This window comes from Phocoena phocoena, chromosome X (assembly GCF_963924675.1).
Source record: "Phocoena phocoena chromosome X, mPhoPho1.1, whole genome shotgun sequence".
Classification (NCBI taxonomy): domain Eukaryota; kingdom Metazoa; phylum Chordata; class Mammalia; order Artiodactyla; family Phocoenidae; genus Phocoena; species Phocoena phocoena.
The window spans coordinates 114,116,572-114,123,795 of record NC_089240.1 but is presented as its reverse complement, the minus strand read 5'-3'; positions in this window follow the sequence as shown (position 1 = coordinate 114,123,795).

The window sequence follows — 7,224 nt, the reverse complement described above, 5'->3', positions numbered from 1 at the left end:
ATAACAAGTACCACAAACTGGATGGCTTAAAATAACAGAAATTTATTGTCTCACACTTCCAGAAGCTAGAAGTCTGAAATTCAAGTGTTGGCAGGGTCGTGCTCCTTCTGAAACCTCTAAGGGATTCCTTCCTTCCCTCTTACTACCTTCTGGTGGCTTGCCAGCAATCTTTGGCAATTCCTTGGATTGTAGATGCATCACTCCAATCCTCTTTCTTCACATGATGTTCTTCCTGTGTCTACATTTTGTCTTTCTTCTATACGTGCCTGTCTCTGTGTCCAAACTTCCCCATTTTATAAGGACGTATAAAGTCATATTGGACTAGAGCCCATACCAATGACCTCATTTTAACTGGATTACCTCTATAAAGATCCTAGTTCCAAATAAGGTCACACTCTGAGGCACTGGAGATTAGGACTTCAGCATCTTTAAAAAATAATTAATTAATTAATTTTTAAATTTTTGGCTGCGTTGGGTCTTCATTGCTGCACGCGGGCTTTCTCTGCTTGCGGTGAGCAGGGGCTACTCTTCGTTGTGGTGTGCAGGCTTCTCATCGCAGTGGCTTCTCTTGTTGCGGAGCGTGGGCTCTAGGCACGGGCTTCGGTAGTTGTGGCATGTGGGTTCAGTAGTTGTGGCACGCGAGCTCTAGAGCGCAGGCTCAGTAGTTGTGGTGCAAGGGCTTCATTGCTCCGTGGCATACGGGATCTTCCCAGGCCAGGGCTTGAACCCGTGTCCCCTGCATTGGCAGGCGAATTTTTAACCATTGCGCCACCAGGGAAGCCCCTAGCCGTATCTTTTTTGGAGTGGACACAATTCAACACATAACATACGTGTATGTTGTTGTTGTTTTGGTTTGGTTTTTAATCTCAGCAGATCTCAGTCCTCTGACGCTTCCATGTTGTCATAGTCAATTAACCTCTGTCTTCAATTCCTTCCCGATCCAGAACAGACTGTGGTACATAATTCAATGACTCCGTATCCTCTTATATTTTCATCCCACTTCCCCAGAAGAACTCCAATCCTGGATCAATCCAACTGCACCTGCCTTCCTTCTGCTTTCTTACTGGAGGGCTGCTGAGTGCTGCAAGAGGAAACCCTGCCACCATGTGGATGGGTGCTGGCCGCTACGAATTCCTGGTCACCACCCCGAACTCAGTCCTGGATGCCATCTAGCAGTCTTCTCTGTATCCCAAGCCAGCAGTCTCAGTCTCTCTCTGTATTAGTCAGGCTTCTCCAGAGAACAAAACCAATAGGATATATCTCTATGTAAACATATGTCTACCTATCTCTCAGGATTCTGAGGAATTAGTTCACACGATTGCGAGGGCTGGCGAGTCTGAAATCTGCAGGGCAGGCCAGCAAGCTGGGGACCCAGGGAAGAGTTGATGTTGCAGCTTGAGTCCACAGCCTCAGTTCCTTTAAGTTGACAGAATTCCTTCTTCCTCAGAGGATCTCAGTCTTTTGCTCTTAAGGTCTTCAACTGATGAGGCCCACCCATTTTATGGAGGGTAACCCACTTTACTCAAAGTGTACTAACTTAAAAGTTAATCTCATCTGAAAAATACCTTCCCAGCAACATCTAGACTAGCGTTTGACCAAATATCACCATAGTGTGGCCCACCCAAGTTGACACATCAAATTAACCATCACATTTTTCCATGTCCCACTTTTAACCCTCAGTAAAAGATGCTTCTTACTCTTCAGGGAAAATGGATGTTTTAAAGCAGGAAGCCCCTCAGCTTTCTACCTTCAAGCCACTAAAACCCCACTCATTTCAGCAGCCAGCCTTGCCTCCTCTCTTTTTGTCACAGAGGAAGAGGGGTCACTCTTTCTGAGCCCAGTCTCTCCACCTGGGCTTTGGGTTTTGATTACTACTGCATTTTCAGGACCTATATAGTGTGAGGGAAATTGTAGCCCCTCAAACATTTGAAGGAATCCTCTCCTGACCCCTTTCCTCCATTCCTCCCTTGTACTCTCTATTTTCAACCCCTTCTCTACCCTTTAATGTTTCTCATCAACATTTAAACAAATTCAAGTCTTTCCCATTAAAATAACACCAACATAATCAGCACCCTCGACTCTGTCCGTCTTTAGCTATTGCCCTTTCTTCCTCCTTCAAGGTCATGCTTCTCCAAAGAATTGTCTATATTTTCTGCCTTCACATCTTACTCTCCTATGTACTCCTCAACTACTGCAATCCGGCTTCTACCCCCATCATTCAATTGATAACAGTCTTGACAAAATGGTCTTTTTCTTTCTGGTCATCTCCCTAGTATTGGATATTGTTGATTGCTGTCCTCCTCTCCCCCGCCCTCAAAATTATCCTTCACGCATGACTTCTTATTTAGCCTGAACTGCAAGGTCCAACCCTTCAATTACTTTCTTGCTAATATCACTTTCTGGCCCCCTTTACCCTTCAGTCCTACATACTTGGAAGAACTCCATCACACTTCTTTTACTGAAAGACCTCGTTGTTTCTCCATGGTGTTCATTCTTCCTCACTGCAAAGTGAGTAATAAACCCAACTCATCTGACTGCAGGTGTGCTCCTGGTGCCCATTGCCTGAAGGGCATGACACTTTCAAGTTACCCAAATATTGGGGCATAAGAAGCGCTGATAGGCATCAGAAAGACTAAAAATGAAGTATGGAAAATTTTCACTCCTCCATCCCCATCTCACAAGCCAGCATTACTTGACACCCATTCAGCTGAATTTACCACAAGAACACAGCAATTAGGTTTTGCTGTCACAGGCAACTAAAGTGTTCCTATGCAGAAATTGGTCCCTAGGAGTAAGGCCTGGAAAAGAAACAAGCCAAATAATGTGGAATTGTCTAAGGCAAGGTTGGGTGAATGGCAGTGAGAAGCCCTCTATCTTGAGTTGGGAAATGGGCAGACCAGTTATATGGCCTCAAAGTGGTCATTTTTTGTGAACTGTGTGCCTAGTAAGGCTAGGGCCTTATGGGATTTTGTAGAGGATCGAGATACTGGTGTTGATTTAGTTGCTCCTTGTGGCATTCAGAAAGGTTCTACAAGCAAGAGACAAATTTTGGGTGGTGAAACTGATCCATCTGAAAGCAGAGAGGGAAGAAAACACAGCTCTCCTAATAGAAGCCCTGTAGCCTACACTCCAAGATGGCTGAGTGATGACTATCGTACAAGGTGAACAAAGCCCAATTATTTGCCCCAAGGTGAAGTAGGACCAGTGAAGGCAGAGACCTCGGGGGAGCCAGAGCCTGATTGTCTCAGTCTTTCCCAAACACCTGGGAAAGATAGGCCTGGGAAAGATACCAATTATCCTCACGGGGCCTCTCCATCCCAGGGTATTTTTGTGAACTGTCCTAAAGCAGAAACCAAGGAGGTCATTAAACTCAGAGACAAGGGAATGGGCTTAGCCAACACAGATTGATGCTAAGAGACAAAACCACCCAGTCTGGAATCTAGTGCTTGGTAACTGTCTGCTTTTGTCATCAGTCTATAGAATTGATCAGAAGCAAAGAGATGCCTAACCTCCTCAGTTGACAAAGGGGTCATCTTGCTGGAGAAACCTCTAGCTTCACCATCAAGGACGTGTGAGTGCTTACCCCACCACGCACATAGCTTACCACCTGGAAGTGGGTGCTGCATCCCAGAAGGGGACTGCTTCCCCATGCCTTCCTCAGATGTGGCCACGACAAAAAATGGACAAGGTTGCTCTTCCCAGAGAGCAGAAACCAGGAGCAGCAGAAAGGTCGCCTAAGAAACTCACGCCTTTGCCAGAGTGGGGAGGCCCTTCTTCTCTTGTCCAGCGGAATGTGAGATATGTGAGAATTTGGGGACCACCGAGGGTGATTTCTCCCCGCCCCCTTTCTAAATGGATATTGTATTGCAGGTATTCTGGTATCTTATTCTCATCTTGTATTGTGACTGTTAGTGACGGTTAATGTTATCCTTTAACTGTAGGTCTTTGAATTATGAGGTGCCGCATCCAGAAAGGATCAAGAAGGAGGATAATCACCCCGAGGTACTGCACTTGAAGCTCGATGTAAAACAAGGATGAGACTTTGGGCTGTCTCCTTTGAGAGGGGGGTGAGTGCCTTTGGCATAACGCATGTGACATAGTGACATTATGATAAGGAGCATTTTTGCAAGTAAATGAATGGAAAGAAGAGTGTGCATGTGGGTGCTATTCAGCTGCTGGGGGCTGGGGGAAGGGGGGAGAGGTTAGACGACAGTGAACATCAGTTGTTTTACAGACTTTATGCATCATTTTCCCATATTCTAGTAGGATCAATGTCACCTTGCTGACAATCTGTGCACGACGAATTTCCAATCATTTGGATCATTTCCCAAGGATAGTGTCCGAAATTGGAATTTCAGAAGGTACAAATAGTTTCACGGCTCTTACTAAATGTTTGAAAACTGCTTCCAAAAAGAGTTAGAGCAATTGACATTCCTACCAGTAACATAGGAGAGTGTTCCTATATATTTCATCAACTACTTCTGAAATTTAATGCTCCACAAATATAGCCTTGAGCTTTGAGGGAATAGGCAAGCCTCTATGGTTATCCTCTACATAGATTGACTAAGAATCATCCCTCCAAGTTTATTTGTGATCCATGTGATAAAGCTGCACACCCAAAGAGAATCTTCTTGTAGTTTCCCTCTGATCAATTCTGCTGCCACCAGAGGGATTAATGCACGTAGTTCTCTTCAGACAGCGATTTTCTGGCTGCAGCTCAGAGCATCATTCCACTTCCTGCCTTTTCCTCCTGGCATCTCATTCAAAGCCGAACACTCTAAGATAGCAATTGAGACATCAAAATCTACTCTAGTGTGGTGTGAGGCATCTCAGGGTCCCAGGTAGGTACTCTATGTAGGTGATCACCTTAGTCACGTCTTATTTGGTTCAAATTAGCTTCTAAGTCAGGCTTTTCCAAGTTTTGGAAACCTAAACAGAATTTTAAACCCGAAACTCAAAACGATACATGCTTGTGAGTGTCATTAGTCCAAAATTCACAGTCTGCAGAGAAGAAAATACAATCTCCAAAGTTTAAGGGTCTTGCCCAAGTGCACACAGTTAGCCAAGGACTGAGATTTCTGGACTTGTGATGCCACTAGAAACTGGGACTATGGTGGTTCTTAACATGGCAGTCATTGCTCATTGCCTGGTCCTCACATCCGGAAACATCCAGCTTCCCTCTCCTCTAGGCTCCACAGCTTGGCTAAGACTGGGGCTACTCTCAAAGCTGGGACAGATTTTTCTCCCTGAAGACCCTTTCAGTTCAGGAGCTTGCAAATACCATTCTGTCATTGTTATGTTTTCCCTCCTCCAGCCCTCCCCTCAGGGCTTCCATCCTCTGCCCGGATATAGTGTCAAGGAAACTGCAGGTACAGGGATAACCCCAGACTCAGAGCTGTCTTTGAAGAATCGGCGGGGGTGGGGGGGGGAGGGAAGTGGGGGGGAAGGAATGCCTTTCATCAGTCTGTTACTTCTAGTCTCAATCCAGGAAACCCTTAGATCAGTGGATCTTATATTTCTCTTGGCCACAGGCCACCTTAGGAAACTGATGAAAGCAACAGACACTCTCTCAAATTCACATAGCACAAAATTATACCTACAATTTCAGGGCCATCAAAGACCATCTGATTCCCATCCAAGGTCAACGGGTAATGGTAAGAGATTCGATCACAGTGGTTACATCCTAGTTTTCAGCAGAGATACTTTCTAATAATCATGGGGAGAATTTGAACCCTGCAGGTTACTTCCTTGTCTCAAACAAAACATGGATAATTGTTGTGTCTGGAGTGGAAGGTGGGGGACATTTTTCATGGCAGGTTTTTTTCCTAGGCTCATTCACAAGGATGGCCTCCTAGAGAACTGTAGGGATGTTATCACAGTAGGTGGCTACCCGAAGTCTTCCTGCTAATTAATGTACCTCTCGGGCACGGGATACATTATCCTGCACTGACAAAAATAGTTTCAGTCTCCAGGAGGGGCTTTAACATTGGGAACAAAAAGCTGCTTATAATTGCTTTGGGTTAGCTTTTAAGATTATAGCAGAGTTAACACATAGTTATTTTTGCAGAGTAGTAAAGTAAGCTTGCCAGATAAAGTCCTGTACCATAGTCTCTCCCCACTTGCTATGGTTATGTCCCTGAAAACCATCATGGTAAGAGAATTTACAGTTGATGAACTTAGAACCTTACATGGAAAGTAGAATCAGGAACCGAAAGTCAAATCTGTGTCTATAAAAGCTCTTAGAAACATTTTTTTTGGCTTTCACTAAAATGAAATGTTAAAGATGGCACATCAAATAAAAAGAACGTCAATGTTTTATATAGGTTTTAATTTAGAAAGAGCCATGAAGAGTTCTGTACAATTTCCATCTACCATTCCTTGATCATTACAGCATTTTTAGGAACCCTCTCTTCCTCTGTTTTATCTTTATTACTGTTGTTTATTTTTAAAGTAGCACTCTTGTCACAATTTAATTGTATAGAAGTGCTATAAAGTAAAAAAGCAAAAGTCTCTCAAATCTCACTCCCCAGTCATAGATAATCACTATTAATGGAAGGACATTTGGGCTGTTTCCATTTGGGCTTTTTTTGGTTCATTTTTCAGGTTGATGGTTGAGGCTGCTGGATTTTAAGGGTCCCGTGAAGCTGGGGAGAAGGGGATGGGAATAGTTCAAGTTAAAAAGCCATAAAGCCAGCTGTTCTCACTGTTCTTATGAGATTCAGCAGTTTTGCTTGAATAGAAGCATGTCAGAGTGTTGCAAGCCTTTGGTTAATTTCCAGAGTTCTGAACAAGTGGATACTGACAAGTTCTGCCAGCGTTTCTTTGCTTTTATGGAGGAGCAGGTTTATGGACATCCTCACCCTGCCTTTCCGGACTTCCCATCACTGTCCAGGCCTTTTTAATTTCTCTCTTTTTACAAAAGTATGGAGGGCTTCCCTGGTGGCGCAGTGGTTGAGAGTCCGCCTGCTGATGCAGGGGAGACGGGTTCGTGCCCAGGTCCGGGAAGATCCCACATGCCACGGAGCGGCTGGGCCCGTGAGCCATGGCCGCTGAGCCTGCGCGTCCGGAGCCTGTTGCTCCGCAAGGGGAGAGGCCACAACGGTGAGAGGCCCGCGTACCGCAAAAAAAAAAAAAAAAGTACGGAGGCCACTTGGCAAGGAACTGTGGCAAGCCTCTAGAACCTGAGAGCGACCCCCAGCTGACAGCCAGCAAGAAAGTCATAAA